The sequence below is a fragment of the Magnolia sinica genome, chromosome 1 (genome assembly GCF_029962835.1).
Source record: "Magnolia sinica isolate HGM2019 chromosome 1, MsV1, whole genome shotgun sequence".
Classification (NCBI taxonomy): domain Eukaryota; kingdom Viridiplantae; phylum Streptophyta; class Magnoliopsida; order Magnoliales; family Magnoliaceae; genus Magnolia; species Magnolia sinica.
Genome location: NC_080573.1, coordinates 9,702,036 through 9,721,823, shown reverse-complemented (window position 1 = coordinate 9,721,823; position 19,788 = coordinate 9,702,036).

The following is a 19,788-nucleotide window of genomic DNA, read 5'->3' as shown; positions in this document are numbered from 1 at the left end:
CGTTGCTCAAGGCGCCTTCCAATGCGACTATCGCCAAAATTGTCTTTTTTCTACCGGTTGGTGACGTCATATATTTCTAAATTTAGATTGGTAGGTTGATATCTGCCCCAGTCAGCACCTTTGAAATTTCCCATATTTAGAAACCCTCATGCAAAGTGATTAAGTGAATGCTTTGAACATGATCATCCCATTGATTTTCTTATCCAGATGATTATGGTTTATGGACTATACACTGAAACCCTGTGTATAATCGGAGCTCGGGTCCAACTGGTGCGGTTGGTCCTTGATCAGAACCGTCCAATTAATTTGCAGATCTTGGATTGGGGTACCCCAAAATTAAGCGAAATGGATGATCTATCATCCAAAAACAAGCCATTGATCAAATGGTTAGGAGCATCCTATCTCTTGTTCCTGTATTCAAGGGTCTAGATAGATGTGAATGTGCATTGATTGTGCTAGGAGTTTTGCATATCGAGGCGCAATGTGTGGGCCAGGGAAGTGATATTTACTCCCTCTCTTTCAATCCCTTTTCTAGTTCTGGTACTAGAATAGACCTGGAAAGTAGAATATATGAATACCAAAGTAGAAAATAACGTGCATGCCTACACTATAACTCGGGCACGATTCTATATATGTCTAGTTGGGTCTAGTTGACTCAGACGGATCTTTACTTGAATCGACTGGATATCTAATAAATTTACTTATAATAGTTATTTTAGTAATAAATGTTTAAGGTTGTTGTGTATAGTTAAAAATATATAGGGATAATTGTAAATTCCTCCTTTCTAGTTTTTGACTAGTACAAGCACTTCGTCCCTAGTTTCGATTATTGCATGCACCTCCCTCTGCTAGAGGCGTCAAAACAATATGCACCAAATTACAAAAAATGTCCTGATCTGATGGTTTAAATCAGCCTAATTTTTGGGGTTTTTAATTTCATGGAGTGACCATGCTAAATGGGTTGGATAGCATATAAATTGTAGGCCCATATATCTATAACCAGTTACCCATAGATAGCAGTAAAAAGGTAAATTTTCCAAAGACAAAAGGTGCTAGTAGACCATGTGGGAGAATATCTAACAAACATCTAAATAGAAAGGGAGGTACTTGCAATAATTCATGTCACGCTCCAAAATTTGGGTACCCATGTAAGGCTACTCAATACTCAAATTTCAAGTACATGAACTACAATTTATATATTATCATTAATGCACAAGTAAATACTCATTCCCACAAGGCTAAGTGCATATAAAATAAAGGAGGACAACTACAAATTTTTAAACTTAATTAAGCAACATTCTTCATACATCCATAACTAAAACAACTAATTAAATTAAGTAACTTAACTTATTACATTAACATAGAAATTTCAAACTAAACCTAATGCAACTAATAATATAGGCCCGCATGCTCGAAATATTCCAACTCGACACCTGTATGGTTTAAATTTAACGTGAGTATAACGACTCAGTAAGATCATCTCAAACACAAATCTGAAGTTCTAAATTTCTTATATCTTTAAGTAAGTAATATAATTAAATAAACATTCAGAATCAATTACAACATCTTACTCAGTGTATAACCATATTGCATTAACGCCCACGCACTAGTACCTTGTGGTGAGGGACCCATTTATACGTTAGCTGGTCAGACTACTGCTCAGTTGTACTGCTGACGTATGTCCACGCATACAATTGTACTCATACGCCGTACACAAACGGGTTTTAGGGTCTTTCACCCAAGGGATATGATTGCCTTAATTGTTGGCTTTAAGGTCTCTCACCTAAGGGACACAATTACCCTATTTACTGGCTTTAGAGTCTCTCACCTAAGGGACATAATTGCCCTACTTGCTGATAGAAATATAATTTCTTTCTTTGTCCCTTTTTTTAAAAAAAATTCAATAAAAATAGAAGAGCAAGAATAACATGAACAATTCTAAAATCAGCAACAGAATAATTTAATCAATCTAATTTCGACGTTACAATGCAGAATCTATAAAAGGTGTATAAATTTAATGCTGATAAAAATTTAATCCCTAAAATTGTAAAAAGACTGTTTATTGTACCATCAGTAAATTTGAATTTTTTTTTTGAAGTACAAGTCGTGTTTCGTAATAGTGTGGAAATTATTTCAAAGCCCTTTACTTTTCTGAAAATTTTATTTGAGCTCTTAATTTATGATTTTCTTTTTATATTTTATATATTGATATAACTAATTAATTTTAAAAATTTTTAAATAATATTAAAATTCTAACTTAAATAATTATTTAACCATATATAGTAAAGTTTATATTAATCGTTAAACACTAAATTATATAATTCTCAACAATTTCATAAATAATCTTAATCTTATTTAAGTAATTTCAAATAAATTTAGTTCTTAATATTTGAGTTTAATTCATATTTCAAGTGAACGTAATTACTATTAATTTTATAAATAGTAACTACAAATTAATAATATAAACTTATAACTCAATTAAACATTTTAAGGTAATTCTTAATTTATGTTAATAAATCAACTAATTTAAATTAAGTCCTAGATCTATAATTGTATATGTTGGATTTATTGAATTAATTATTCTAAAATATTAATCATATATCAAATTAAAATTTTAAAATATTCAAGAGAATTTATACTAGTAATTTAATTATATATATCAATTTTTCTTATTTTGTATTTAAGTTAATTAATTTATAACATAAATTTTTATTTTTATTTATTTTTACAAATTTCTGGATTAATTTGAAGTTAGATATAAAGGAATTTCAATTAATTAATAAATTCATAAATTTAAAGTGGGTTTATATTATTGATGGTAAAACAAATCAAATCAAATGAGTTTATAAATTACAACAAATTGAAACAATAAATTCATGTAAACATTTTTTAGTAATAATTTAAAATTAATAACTCTTAAGAATTTTATATTTTAAATTAATTATATATCAATTTTTATAACAAAAATTTAATAGACAGAAGCATCTAAAATTTTTATATATGAGTTAAAATCACACTAATAATATAGAATAATTTATTTAAAAATTAAAGGATTAACTAGCCTATTATATGGATTTTAATTAATTAATTATAAATAAAATTACATGAAAATTTAAATTTAAAAACATATAAATATAAAATTCTAGATTCGAAAAGGATCACCTACCTTAAAAATATGATGATCCGGCCCTGCTCCAATTCTCTCTCTCTCTCTCTCTCTCTCTCTCTCTCTCTTGATATACAGAGTTCTCTCTCTCTCTTTTTAATTTGATTATTCTTTTGTTTCTTTGATTTCTTCTTCTTCTTCTTCTTCTTCTTCTTCTTTTTAAAAAAATGGAGGTGAGTAACGAGATGAAAGAGTGGGGAATGTGGATAGTTTCATTTAGCGGGAGGGTTCGATGCTCATTACCATACGAAAAGGAATGAATAATGGAGAAAGTGGGTTAGTCAGCGGTGACGTGCGAAAGATAATTCATTCTCCATTTAAAAAAATAATTTTTAGATATGGTAGGTCCCACTAACGATGGTATAAATCTACTCCGTCCATCATCTTGGCCTGGCCATGAGAGGATATAAGGCCAAGAATGAGGTTGATCCAAAACTCAGGTGGGCCACATGTATAAGCAGACGATGGGGTTGGTTCTCACAAAAAAATGGGTTGTTACAATTCAAACCTAAAGGGAGGTATCTACAATTGTCAGAAACTAAAGAAGTGTTCACAATTATCCCATATATATCTATACTATATACAATGTAAGTAGAGTTTGATTAATTTTATCCTTGCAATTGGTCATACAGAGGGCCTTTAATAATTTTTGTGCATGGTTGACCCTTCAATCGAGAGGTATTTTTTATTTTTCCATTCATTGATGAGAATAGCCAATTCTCACTACCTTTCCCTTTGTATTAGCCATCACTAGTAAGACCATGTAACAATGGCTCTATGGGATCTACCATAATGCCTATGTAACATTCATAAACGTAAGGTCGTCTCATATCATTTTTTAAAAAAAAGTAATATATTTAGAGCATAAATAAACCACAGCAACAGAAAATGTAAGGATGATTACCTATGTGCATTTTGCCTTAATTTCTTTATGTTTTTATTTTCTCTTCATAGGCATTGAATGGGCCATTCCCTTGATAAAATAAGTAAATAAATATCTTGTTTTCTAATTGTTAAGCATTTTTTCCTCTCTAATAAAAGTTGTAGGCAGTGTGCTCCCACCTAAATTAAATAAATAAATAAAATCAAAATGCATATTATTCGGAGAGTTAAGGACCCTGCCTTGTATATTCCAAATCTACAAGACCACCAAAACGTACCTCAGTTGAGTTGACTCAACCGAGTTCTAAATCAAATCACCCAGTTTTAGGACTTTGAATTATCCATTGTAATCTATTTATGTTCTTCTTCATCAACCAATTGTCAAACATGACATTATCACACGAGGGTCCATTGATCAGGTTTATCCAACCAACTCATTTTCCCATCCATGGCCCAGCCATAGATGGTTAGTAGATAAAGGGTTCCGATTTCTGTACATCCACATGTACAGTCGACAATTAGTTGAGCTTCAATCTATAAATTGCGTAAACTTGTTGATTACACATGTGGGACCTTTCTCGTCCATGTGCATTTAGAAATGCCAGTATTGAACATGTGCAAGATCTCAGCTCTTCAATTGAAAAAAAATGTTTAAATCTTCTACCTCAATAAAGTAAGCAGTTTCGGTCCTCAGGTGGGCCAAATCCTACAAAGTAAAGCAGGCAATTAAAACACTTTAGCCCACCTGAGGTGTGAAATAGCTTGATTTTTGGGCCACACGATCTAAACTGTGTTGTACGTCTGATAAGAAGACATGATTTGGCACACATGTTCCATATTCGCACATGTGATTGTTGAACTGATCTAGTGTACTCTACCATAGTCTCTAAATGAAATCCACTCCGTCCATCAGGTGAAAATACTCATTTGTACCGTACATCGGAAAAAATCCTCGTAAGAAAAAATATGGATGGGCCACAAATTGGATCACAATCTAAAATCACACTTAAAACATCTATGTTAATGTTGTGTTGCGTTCATGAGCTTTGAATGAAGTTTTTATTTGGAGGGTCTGTTCATCCTGAGGATTCTCACCGGAAGAACGAATTAGATGGAATATACACACAATGATGAGCCCCACCAACAACCTACAGTTAGCATCCCTCTCCATCTTTCCCTGTGCTTGGGCCCACCTCAGTTAACAATCGTTGTGATTTTCGGGCAGCAGATCTTGAATTAAGGATCACACCTAATGTCCGAAAAGGATGCCACACAGACAAAACGGTTAGTCCACAAAGCCGGATGGTTGTACATGCTGCATACAACACGTGTGGTACAAGAATCCGGTACTTCAACTTTGGGCTACACCTACTTGAATACAGCCACAAGTCACTAAACGGTGGCAATTCGTTCACGGGCAGCATGAAATCCACCTTGGACCATCAAAATAGTGGGCCCCAATTTTGGACCAAACATAACCCTGACAACTACAACGATCTTGTAATCCTAACCATCCAATCAATTCCCATCCATTGTCCAACTAACATACGTTCTGCTTTCCAAAGTCAAGAGATGAGTACGGGCTATGATTTATTCACATCAAGGCCCGAGATTAGGATGGTCACAATTACATGCACGTACGCCACGTGTAATGTGAATAGGTTGCCACAACTTAGTGAGTCATGGCGAACGCACATAGAGCTCCAGCCATGTATTTTAAATTTTCTGATTTTGTTCCTTGTATTTTCTATTGTGGAGGTTACAGTGACGTAAGAAACGGTTACGTGCGTTTAGACTCCCTAGAAGAGGATAAGATTGCTCTTGGGTCGGAGAAGGCAAATTCCTCACTGCTCCTCTGAAAACAACAATCCACCGCAAATTCATCATTCCGTCTTCAGCCCTTATCCATGGTTCATCGCCCAACAGTATAAGTTCTGTATTCGAGATCCAGACCGTCGATTATATGACACTACGATGAACGGTCTCAATGCACATTTGACACATGAGATTAAGTGAGATTAGATAGTATCAAATTGAAAATACTACCATTTAAATCCCATGCCATGTTTATTTTCTTCAACAAAAATTAGCCTATTATAGAGGGTTATGAGGAAATCATTTGAAACATACGATTTGTAGCAAGAATCTTCCCAAATTCATTTGAAATTCAAAATTAACAAGTCAATACTGCCTTTGTAGTGTGCGGATACAAGAATGAGTAGGTTAATATCAATAAGTTTTGTGGGTCCTGCCATGATGTATGAACTATATCTAGACCATTCATCCATTTTTTAATATCATTTTAGGGCATGGGCCCAAAAATCAAGCAGATTTAAAGCTCAAGTGGACCATACTATAGAAAGCAATGGGGATTGAACGCTTACCATTGAAAACTTTTTTATGGCTATAGAAGCTTTGGATCAAGCTGATATTTGTGTTTTCCCTTCATCCAGGTCCATGTGATCTTATGAATAAGTTGGACGGGAAATAAACATCAAGGTGGGCCCTAGAAAGGTTTTAGTGGTTGACGTCATTGTCTCTAGTGCTTTCTGATGTGGTCCACATAAGCTCTGGATCTTCCTCATTTTTAGGCACATGCCATAAAACGATCACGCAAATGGATGGACGGTGTGGATATAAGACACACATCATGGTGAAGTCCACATAACTTATTGACATCAACACACTTGGAAAGTCGGTGGTGTGTGATATTTCCAAAGAGTGTTTTTCATGGATGGTGGATTTTCGTTGATTCCATGGTTCAATCCAAAGGCGATTTTAAAATAAATTATAGAATTTACATTTTCAACATCTACATTTCAAACATGGCATACAATGTCCACTAAACCATGAGAGTTGTAGACAAATTTGATGACACACATAATCATTACAAAAAACCAATTCCATCCTACTTAATACCATGCGGGCATATTTGGAATGTGGGATTAAGTGGTATTAGGTGATAGGAATTGCATTAGTCCACTGTAAATTTCATCCAATATTTGGAAGCAATTGGAAAGATTAACTAATTCAAGTATCATACCATCCCATCCTAGCAGAAGATATAGCAAGACTTTTGGTTGATTTGAAAATCCGCTGCATCTTAAGCCTCACATTGATGTATGTGTTTTATCCATTTGGATCATCCATATATGCCCTTTACACATGACAATTGAGTTGCATATGCATACATGTGACTAGACTTAGTTGTGAAATCTGATCCATTAATTACAATTCCATAGTCCACCAACGCAAGTTTCCCTTAATATAACATTTTTTTCAAAAGAAGAATTGATCCCATACATGGAATTGCACTATTAAAATACCATGGTGTTTTAAGACATGTAATCATTGTGTAATAATGGTGTTAATTACAAGGACATGGAGAGTGTCTTACCCCGCTTGTCTCTAGCCATGAATAGGCAGATTTTTGGGTGGCCCACCATGATATATCTGTTTATCCACCCATTCATCCCTTCTCTAAGATCATTTTAAGGTATGAGCCTAAAAATGAGGCAAATCCAAAGCTCAAGTCAACCACACCAAATAGTAAGCTTGGGTTGCATTAAATGCAAGAGTCATTCATGGTGTGATCCACTTGAGAGCCCCCCCCCCCCCCCCCCTGCCAAATAAAATTTGTCAGTTCGTGGCTAGAGATGAGCGGGGGTAGAACACAATCCACATCCTAATTACACAAAATGTAATTTAATACCATTTAATCTCATGTTCCAAACAAGCCTTAAAGAGATTTTGCTTAATTATATGCTTGCTTATTTTACCCCACGTGTGGTATCCCTTGCGTATCTACATATAGATATGTGTCATAATGTAATGCGCGTGTGAGATCTCCTATGTCCATTAGGTTTCCCTACATGTAATGGTTTCACCCATGAACAATGCGGTTGTATTAGCCTGGAAACTACTTATACAGAGTGTGTTCAATAGTAAGGTCATGGGTTTGAGTACCCATGTGGAGAGTGTGTGTCTAAGAGAGAGAGAGAGAGAGAGAGAGAGAGAGAGAGAGAACTTATGTATATATATAAAAAATAATAATAATAATTGATCTGCCCGAACCAATTTACAAACTATTATCCACACCTTAGGTGATCAAGCATATCAAAACAAATGAATCGTTTAAAAAAATAAAATTTAATTTTCAATTTATATATACTTTGTACTCAACCTTATAAAAGTAAACTTGTCTGATATTTTGGGCAGAAGATCTAACTAATATTTTTAACATTATGAAAAGTATAGATCTCATGCATGTATGTGGTTATTATTTGCATTGCTTGTGTGCCACAGGTAGGGATGTACATACACGTGGAAATGGCAAAACTCAGTTTCTTAATACAAACATTTGGTTTAGATGGTTTGATCATCCATTTACAAGTCATCATGGACATGCTGGATTATCCAATCAAGTCTCTTGCCCACTACACTCCATGTTCTATCTTTTTCTTCTCATTTACTTTCAAGATATGCTTTAATTAAATAGCTTTGTTATTTTATCACTTTTTTCTCCATTTTTGTGACCAAGGATCTATAGATTAGACAAAAAATTGATAATATACAAGAAGATGAAAGGTTGTATTTCCTTGACTTTGATGATAGCTCGCATTGACATTAGTTATTGCTTCTAGTTTCTTTATTGAATAAAAAGACCGTCTACACTTATGGCATTTTCTCATTGGGAATGTCTATGTTGGTACACTTCATAATTTATTTTCTCATTTTTTTAGTTCCTCAACTACTTTATGACATGAGACTTGTTAGTTATCCAAATAGGTTCATGCTTCATTTCCGATTAGTGATACTAGAACTTTCAAACATTTTGTATTGATTCATTCTGATGTATTGAGACATGTTCACATTTTATATGTATTTGAGCGTCATTATTTTATTTCATTTATTGATGACTATTTGAAGTTTACTTTTTTCTTATTTTTAATGAAAAATTAAACTAAATTACCCTCCATTGTATAAAGCTTTATCAAGTATATTAAAAACAATTTAATATTATATATGATTAAAAGTTTCAGCCAAATCATGCAAATGATAATGTTTAATTTGCCAAGAAATCAATCATTTCTTTTCTAGTTTAGGGATTATGTTTCAAATATCTTGTAATTACAACCTAAACAAAACGAGCAACTAAATGCAAAGATCGACACTTGTTAGAGATCAATCACTCCTTCTTAACTGAAATGGAACTTCTATCAATCTATTAAAGTAAAATGGTCCAAATGGAAGTTCTATCAATCTATTAAAATAAAACTGTCCTTATTGCTACATACCTTATCAATAGAATGTCATTCAATCACTTGGGTGGCAGAGTCTTCTCCGCCTTCTTCAACTTCATTATCCTTTTTTTTTTTACCATCATGAGTTTATTGTTGTATTTATTTTTTTCGCTGCTTCGTCTCATTTCAGACAAACTTTTCTTTCGATTTATGAAGTATGTTTTTTCTTAAGTACTCTTCTACATGAGAGTTTATTAACATTATTGTCCTTATACAAAATTCTATATCGAGATGCTACCTCTTTGAAGAAAATCCTTAATTTAGGACAAAAAAATTATTTCTCAATTGATTCGTTTTCCTCCGCAAATTGTCAACGATTTCTCTACTATTGAGGGGACTTAATTAGCCATTTCTAATGATTCATCGCCAATTGTGGATCTAAGCACATCCTTTGATCTTCCTATTGCGGTTCAGAAAGTAAAGTGGATTATTACTCTCCATGTACAATATTGATTTGCATCTCCTCACACCATCAATAATTTTGTTTTCAATCATTATTTGTCTCATTTTTTTCGTGCATTTATCTCTATTATTTCTTTCATTTTAGTTTATACCAAACTTGCATGTCTTAAATAACCTTCAATGGAAAGTAGTTATGGTTAAGAAAATGTTTGCCTTTAAAAAGTAAGGTACCTGGGAGTTAGTTGATATTCTAGATGACTGATATTTCATTAGGTGCAAGTGGGTTTATATTATCAAATATAATTTGGATGGTTTTGTTGCTTGTTATAAAGCATGCTTAATCGCTAAATGATGCACACAATAGTTCGATATCGATTAGCATGAAATGTTTCCTCCAATTGCATAGCTTAATTCAATATGATTCATTTTGTCCATTATGGTTAATTGTCATTGACCTCTTTATTAGCTCGACATCAAGAATGTCTTTCTTGGTGGGGAATTTCACGAATAAATTTATATGTATCCTCCTAGTTTTTAAAATTATGATTCATCTGGGAAGGTTTGTCATGTAAAAAAAGCACTATGTAGTCTTAAATGGTCATCCTATGCCCAATTTAATCAAGTAGTTCAACAATTCTGTAAATTAGCTTCTGGTGATGTCCCTCTAATCACTCCGTTTTTTGTTAAATAGTGAAGTGCCTCTACTATTATTCTTACAGTATATGTAGATGATAACCTTCTTGTAGGAAATGACGAAAGTAACATTTCTTAGTAAATTTTATTTTAACATAGAGCTTAGAAAGTTTAGATTTATGACCTTTTCATTATTTCTTTAGCATTATGATTGTTCATTCATCAAAAGGTATTTTCATTTCTTAAAGAAAGTATGCACTTGACCACTACAAGCTCATTGACGACTCTCTCCCTGCAATCCCCTATTGAAGTTAGTCATCTATTATTCACCATGCAGTTTGCACTGCTTTCTAATCCTAAACAATATTGTAGTTTGGTAGGAAAAAACATTTTCTCTCTTTAACTCAACTTAACATTATTTATGCCGTCAGTGTGGTAAGTTCACTCACAAAGACTCCATGCTCCCAACACCTTAATGTTGTGTTTCATGTCCTCCAGTACATGCATGTGGGAAAATGATATCATTTTTTCCATACATGGTTATCTTGATATTCGTGCCAATTGTGATGTTGATTGGACTATTTTTTTTATATTTGAGAGAAATTAGGGTTAGAGTTTAATCCATCCCCATCTTTTTTTTATTTATAGGGTGAAATAATATAATAGTCCTAAAGACTACCTGATATACATGTGTGCCTACACTAAAATACACCGGAAAGAAATGTTCTCTTCGTGATATGTGACATGCCAAATCCATCGATTTTTTAGGTTCACACTTCAAATTTTTTTATACTCTTTTTACACACACACTCACACCACCGTAAGATTTCACCACAATGGGTACTCAAACCTATGGCCTCGTGTTAAAACTCTTGTAAGTCTACCACTCAAGCATAAATAAAGACTAGGGCAATTTTAAGTTCTAAAAAGTTTTTTAAAAAAAAAAAAAACTTCTCAAATTCTCAAAATGAAAGACTTTTTTAGAAGCATATGCATATATATAATAAATTTTCTACCATTAGGATAAATACTCTCCAAATTTATAAATTTATAACTTTATCATTAAATAATAAATATCGAATTTGCCAGGTCTAAATCTACTACAAATGAATAAATTTGACAAGTTCTTCGATTTACTAAATCTACATTCTCATTTGCTAGATTTCCAACAAGCCTTAGCGTTCTTTGCAATGACGATATAAATGGAAGTTATTTGATACTCTCGCAACATATCATGGTTGATACACAAGTAGTCAGAAATTGTATAATTGTGTGCATTAACACAAATTAAACTAACTGAATTGTATAAACTAATGTAGCCAAGTACCAAAATTAGATTGGTGGAAAAATCTTAACTTACGATTCGCCAACACCATTTTTTGAATTGGACAATTGGATATTTTCATCTTTAACCGTTCAATCAATGTCCATAAGATTATATGAACTTCTAACTTGTGACACCTCTAAATTGGTATCTGTTTCGTATTGCCCTGCGGAACAATAATCCATCCAAGCAAGGCTCCGTAGGGCCCACGGTGATGTATGGGTTTATCCACATCATTCATCCATTTTGACATTTTAAGGTATAAACTCAAAAAAAAAAGAAAAAAAAAGGCATATCTAAATCCCATGTGGCCCACACAATGGGGATTTAACGCCCACCATTAAAAAAAAGTTTTGGATTAATCAAGGTGATATGTAGTTGGATGGTAAATAAAGTTACAGTGGATCCTAGGAAAGTTTCAATAGTTATTGTCATTATCACGGCTGCTTCTTATGATGTGGTCCACTTAAGCTTTGAATCTACTCATTTTTTAGCTCATACCTATTTGGACAGTGGTATTAAGTTGTATTAAATGGGATTGCATCACTAATTTCACTTTAAAATTGGAAATGGCATGTTTGGAAGGAATATGAGATGATATTAAAATTAACTTTGTAGACTTTGAAAAACAAGCCTTGTGTTGAAAAGTGTGAGATGGGACTAGTAATCCCATGGATGATGCATTTTTGCTTCGTCGGGTTGAATTCAAGTGCAATTTCAAAGTAAATCTTGAGATTTATTTTTTAATGCATGTAGTCCAAACATTGTATTAAAAAACATGGGATATACTCAATCCGGAGACAATCCCTTATACATGCATTTATTGTAACTCTTACAATTCTATCCACCTTAATCCCACCTAATGTAGTTTGAGAAAATGAATAGACAGTGAGGATAACACCCATACATCACGGTGGCCCCCCAGCCCCTGCCCAGACTTATTATAATCCAGGAGGGGACATTCCAATTTACACAGTATAATTTGAATTTTTAAGTAATTTATAACTGCCTGCGTATCGTAGATGCAGGCTGCCTGAGTATTAAAGTTTTTCTCGTGCACGGAGGTTGTTATATTCTCGGAATTTGCAAAAGGCTCGCAGGCAGAGGGGATTGATTGGGTGTTGATCGTTTCGAGAAAGAAGCTTCATTCCCTCATTCCCACACGTTAGCTAATGCTTAGGACGCTGTCATGTGATAGAGGCGTTTCTGTCTTATTATCATATAGCTCCTCTGCATCCATACACGTGGCAGTCAGATTGTGATCATGGATGGCCATCATGGGGGACCTACCTGGATGTACCATGATGAGATTATTACATTGTCTGTTAGATTCTAGTCATCCTCTCCGTCGACTTACAACAGACGGTTCAGAAGGAAGTGGTTAACGGTCAAAACTATAGGGGAAATTGAAAAAAATGTTACGTGCCAGATCATCCTACCAGAGTGATTTCTGGATAGTGCACCATCCAAAGTTGGTCCCACATGTTGGACGGTCATGATCTTCTATCTTTCTCCCACATGTCCTGATGGATTTCATCGTAGAGAGGCATCATTATATCGGTGCACTCGCTGCGAATGCTATTTTTCTCCTGCGGTTTTTTCAACTGCAGTGGATTAGGTGTTGCCCTGACCGTGGGGCCCACCTTGACGTATGTGTTGTATATCAATGCCGTCCATCAGTATTTACAGACTATTTAAGGCATCTTCCCAAAAATAAAGAGATAAAAAAAACTCAAGTGGACCACACAATTAAAGATTGAATGCCTACTGTTAAAAACTTTTTAGGGGCCACGAAAAATTTAGATCAAGCTGATTTTTGTGATGTACCTTTGCCACGTCTATGTGACCTTATCAACAGATTGGATGACAAATAAACTTTACATTGGGGCCTAGAAAGTTTTTAACGGTAGGCATTCAATGACCACTGATTGTTATTATGTGGTTCGCTTGAGTTTTGGATATGCTGTTTTTTTTCGGAAGATGCTTAAAAATGAGCTGGAAAAGGTGATGGACCCAATAGATATACAGCTCATACATCAAGGAGAGTTTTAAGTCAACACCCACCGACAGGTCCAGGCAGGGCCCCAATGGAGGAAACGGATTGGCTACTCCCCAGTGCTCTGTGGGCCCCATCATGATGTATTTGTTTCATTCATTCCGTTCATCCATTTTTAAAGATCATTTTAGGGATTGACCCCAAAAAATGAGAGAGATATAAATCTCAGGTGGAACACACCGCAGGAAAACAATAGTGATTGGATATCCACCATTAAAATCCTCCTAAGGCCCACTGTACTTTTTATTTCACATCCAATTTGTTGATTAGGTCATACAGACCCAGATGAAAGAAAAAAATAAATAAAAATCAGCTTGATCCAAAACTTTTATGGCCCTTAAAAGGTTTTTAATGGTCGACGTTCATTCAACACTGTTTCCTGTAATGTGGTCCACTTGAGATTGGGATATACCTCATTTTTCGTCTCATACCATAAAATGATCTAGAAAAATAGATGAACGACATGGATGAAAAGCATACATCATGGTGGGGCCCACAAATCACCGACCATCAGCCATTGGCTGGTGGCAGGGGAGTAGCAAATCCGTTTCCCCCAATGGACCCACCATGATACCACTGCAGTCCAAGTTGTATGTGTTGCGAGTTGGATCGCATTTCCGAGTGTAAATGGGCTGGGCCCACAGCTGAGGCCTGTCGAAGAAGCCCAGCCGCCCAAGCTTGGACCCACAGGCTAGATAACCGTCTATTCCAATGCCGGATTGGCCCACTGGCCAAGTATCTAAGCCAACATTTCAATATGCTGGGCCCTACCAAGTTTTCTCGTTGTTTCTGCTTATCTAAGCCAGACAATGGGCCATGATCATCAGTTGCAAAATCCATCAAAGGCCCATTTTCACCTCATGTCCCTCGCAGACGTTCGGCCCATTTTTTATGATGGAGGTGGGCCAGGACCGGGCTCAGGCATACCCAGTGAAAGCCAAACACTTTCAGTTCAAGCCTTTGATCCCAGGCTCGACAATTGCTAAAACTAGATTTGCCCACCGTTGATTTACATGATGGTTGTGGCGATTTTTGTAATGTGGCCCATCCGTGATGGGGTCCCACATGCATAATCCAGATATCCGAATGTACACACAAATGTGGAGGACTGGTGCACACCTAACACTTTTGTTTGGAAAAGGATTGGGTGCATAATGAAGAATAATCATTTTGAATGGGCAAACAATGGTGGGCCATATACTGAAATCACAATGGTTGGACGATCATAACCGCTGCTGCTTGTATGATATATGGACAATTTTTCAGAACCATTCTTCTGGAATTTTCAAAAGTCTGATGGTTAGGAACAAGGTGAGCCACCCATTGAGAAAGCAGCCTGATTGCAGTGAGCCAGGTCATGTACTCAAAGCAGGGGTCCATCTGATGAATTTGTCACCAGTCTCTTGCGAGCCGTGAGTTTATGTACTACTTACAGGCGTTTCATTAGGTTTGTACATGAGCCAAGCTAGTTCAAAAAGCTCACTCGGCTTGACTCAATCTAATATATATAATTAAAACTTAAATTTTACCCTACCCATCCGCACCTTTCTTACCCTTTACCTTCCTTATTCAATCCGCCATAACCAAGATCTCTCTTGTGCCCGAGCTCCAGAGTCTTTCTCTTTATCTCTCTCTCAACACCAACAATAAGGTATCTCTATGAATTTATCTAATATTATATATATTATTAATTGAATATTTAATTTGGGAGTTGAGCCGGGTATGAGTTGGGCCATTTGGGTTGGGTGGCTAGGTTGAATTGAGTGCTTAAGTCGGGTGAGGGTTGGATACTGGGTTGGGTCGGATTGGGAGTAGGCTCGACTTGACTCAAGGTAAACTGATCTCAACTCGATCCACTAGCTCGCTTGAGCTCAACTCAAAAGTTTGGCAAACAAGCCAAGCTCTAATGGTAAGCTTGAGCTCGAAGAGTAGAGCTGTATACGAGCAACAAAAGCTCGGTAACTCACTCGACTCAGCTCGAAAAAGCTTGACTCGACTCAGAACTGACTCGACTCAGAACTGGCTCGACTCAAGCCAAGTTCGAGCTGATTTTTGGAGCTCGAAACGAGTTCGAGCTTGCCGCTACTCGAACTCGGCTCGACTCGAATACTACTCGAACTCGGATCGAGGAGTTTTACAGAAACATGTCATACCTTCAATGGTCTCTTCGAGAAACTTGATCCACCTAAACAAAAGGATGAAGAAGTTGTGATTATAGGTTCATCCAAAACAGATCCAACGCCACAAAGGATGTGGAGAATTGGTCTCTAAGACAGAAACTGGGCCTTCCCCATACAAGCTCGCTTGGAAACCCCGACACTGACACCCATTTGATAGAGTCGAAAGATTCAGCAGTAAATATATTGAAATCTTCCGACTACGATGCAAAGACGACATATTTCCCAAGTAATAAGATTTTGCTAGAGCTGTTATACAAGTAGAATGGCAAGTCTATAGCAAGAAGAGGTTATTCAAGCACATCGATGCTAACAGAAACTTCACCTAAGGAAGAAGGTAGCACGGTAGCAACTGAAGAAAAGCATGTCTCGTTTGGGATTAAAGAGCTTTTGCTACTTGAAATCGGCTCGAAATTGGCTCGAACTCAGCCGAGCTGTAACGTCCCGGATTTTCACTGTTTTAGATTTCCAAAAATCCTTGAAAATTTTTCTATTAATTAACTTATAATATTACTTAATGACCATTAACACTCAATGTTAGTTTATACAAGGGTGTACCAGTAAAGACCGCACAAGTCCGATTAATCAGCCGTAGAAAGCCAATGAATCCGCCCGATCACTTGAACATCAGGTGTAGTGTAACGTCCCGCCCAACCAGAACAGTGTACTGAGGCGTCCACGTATGATTTGCCGCAGGACCGTTCGTTTAAACTACTCATGGTTTGGTGCTACAACTAAATTAAGTTAGGATTAGCCCATTAGAGTAGACCAGTCGGGTTATGATTGGGCCAAGTGTAGGCCGTCAAGCCAAATGACCATTTACACTTGGCAGCAGCTCGTGCGAGCTATACCGCGACATGGGAAGGTCAGAAAATTATAAAAATTTAGGAAACCATATATCTCACTGGGCTTGTGGTCCATCGTGGGCCACGAACCCAGTGGACACCCAGAACTGAATTATCCAAGCCGTTCTCGCTGCACTTGCCAAATGCAACTCACACAAGGCCATTATGGAAATCTGGCACTTGTCAATGGAGCGGGAATTTTCGGTGTATCAGTCGTCGGATTTCTTTCAAATTTACGGTAAAGGTTTAATGTATTTCTCTACGCTCGCCCACAAAATCTGGGTCCCGATCATGGCACGGTGACCGTTGATCACGAATCAGACCCGTGCGACCAAACCCTATATCCGATCGTCCCCAAATTTTGCATGACCCTTCATCGGGCCATGAAGCACATATCCCATAAGTTTCATGGCCAGAGGGCCACCAGAACTGCCCCGATTCTCCAAACAAACTCTAGACCGCTCGTTGGTGGGCCACTAGTTCCAAAACTATAGAATAATGTCCATCTTACTGGGCTTGACGCTCATCGCGGGAGTCGAACCGAGGTACTGTGCAGAACCGGTCAACTTGAGCCGAAGGACGAGTGCATGAGAAGTGCAAATACCCTAAAGGAAGGAATTGGAACTTAAGTGAATTGAGTCGTCCACTCTTATGCAAAGTTGAGAATTTCAGACCGTTGGTTTGCGACTAAACTTTACCCGTGGAGTAAGGATATTTCCCTTCTCATATCCGTATAGCCGCGGCCCTGATTGACTATCGGTGACCGTTGAACAGACTTTTAATTAAATCTGTCGATCGGTGCGTCCAAGTGGCGGGCCGATCATATACCTACATGGATCATCATTAAGGCCAATTATCCAACGGTGTGTGTCAACTCCTATGCCTCATAGTGGGCCCTAGAGCTTAGAAAAACCCTCTCATAGGTCTAGTATGGTAAAAACCTAGCACTTGGGGCCATTTGCACCAAATCTGGCATTATAAAAGGGCTTCTTTGGGGCACCCCTCTCCCCATACGAATTTGTCCTAGAGAAAGGAAAGAGAGAAGAGAGAAAAGAGAGAAAGGGAGAAGAGGAAGAGGAGAAAGGAGGAGAAAGAGAGAGGAAGAAGAAAGGAAAGGAGTGTGCGGTAGGAGGTAAGGCCCAAGGAAGCTTGGGGCCTTAGACAAATACCTTTCCTTTCTCATATCCACAACTACAAGCCACTTCTATCCGAATGGGGAGGTAAGCACCCATCATTTTTGGTAATCTTTGGGTTTGAGCTAGGAAATGCATGTAATCCTAATATGCAAGTGCATTGTCTTAGGATTTCGGTCGATCAACATCGAGTTCGGCGCTTCTAGGTCATTTTTCAAGATCTCAACGATCCATAGGTGCGGACTATTATCCTTAGGTGGCCTAGCACCAATTATAGTTGGAGTTTAATGATTTTGTTTGCATGATATGTTGTTGGATTGTATGGAATGACATGTTTAGTTCTCCTTGATGTTAAATCTTGCATCTCATGATCTAATGTATGGATGATTACATGCTCATGTTTGTTTGATTTCCTTTTCTCTCATATGTGTTGCTTCTTAGTGTGTTGATTCATTGTTCTTGTGTAATTGATCCATTGAGATGTAGGAAGTGCTTAACTTCCTCACCAACCCACACCACACACATACACCTTATTCATGATATTTATAGTTTGCTTGCTAGAGAAATTTGGATTATATGTTGAGCAACATGAGAACATGGTGATGAATATGCTTGATGTTATATTGGTAGTTGACATGCTATGAGTCATTATTCCTACCCTTGGGTTGGTCAAGAACATGAGGAGAGCGAGCGACCCCACATTCAGCACCCCCCATGTGCTTGAAGTCGGGGATGGGGGAAACCCGATGGGATCAAGGATCGCGGGGTCTCAGCCTCACACATTGGGGGGTCTTGGTCTCGCAACTAGTTCAGGGCATTTGATACGTGGGGTGTATCAGATTTCCAAATCTGCTGGATGAATGGACTTAACTAAGAACCCGGTTAACATCATCATTGCATGGCATTAGCTAGGTTGGCGACTCGGCAGTCGAGGTCGCACTGAGAGAGTGTTGTCATACGCGATCGTTAGATGGAGTCGCTCGAGGGAGTGTTATGGCGAGGGCATACATCATATTATCCTGCATGCATGCGCATTAACAAGACTAGATAGATGTTTATGATTGATTGCGTTTCACTAAATTCTTATTATAATTGATGCTTGTTGCAACTTAAGACTAATAGCACCCACTGAGTTGATCACTCACTCCTACTCTGGGACAGTATTTTAAAACACCAACTAGACCCGTTCATAGATGCAGGTGATACAGATTTTGTGGAGCCTGACGGAGCGAGCCTCAAGGAGGAGGACGAGTTCTCTTACTTTCAGCTGATGGATGGTTCCCCGTCGGCCTAGTAGACAGGATTTGGATCGCTGAGTTGTGGACTCAGCCCTATTCTTTTGGACATGATATTCCTTTTGTGATTTTGTTGGACAACGCCTAATGTGACCCTTTTTATATCCTTTTAGACATGTATATAACGATCTATTTTCATTTCAGCAGACTAGTTGTGATCGTGCTTCATGTTTTAAGTAATTCCATGCTGCGCCTTTAAACCTGAATTAACCGCATATTAAAGAAAACTGGTTATAAGTGACCCCGGGAACTCGGGAGTCGAGCGTATGCACGACCCTCGATTTTTAGGGCGTTACAAGATGGTATCAGAGCAATAGTTTAGAATTAATTGGACCATGGGTCATGAACTCACTAATGCGTCCGCTGACTTGAGAGAAAACGCAATAGAAAACACAAAAATGCTAGGAACCACCTTAGTTACTGAACTGTCGCTCCTAGATGAAAGGTAAGACTCCCAGAGTGTTAGGGTTGGGTAGCGAGAGTAAGTAGTAACGCTAGGAAATAGGTCCAAGAGCCTTACGAATGACTTAGGCCAAGGAGAGAGAAGATAACAATATTAGAATTCGACCTGG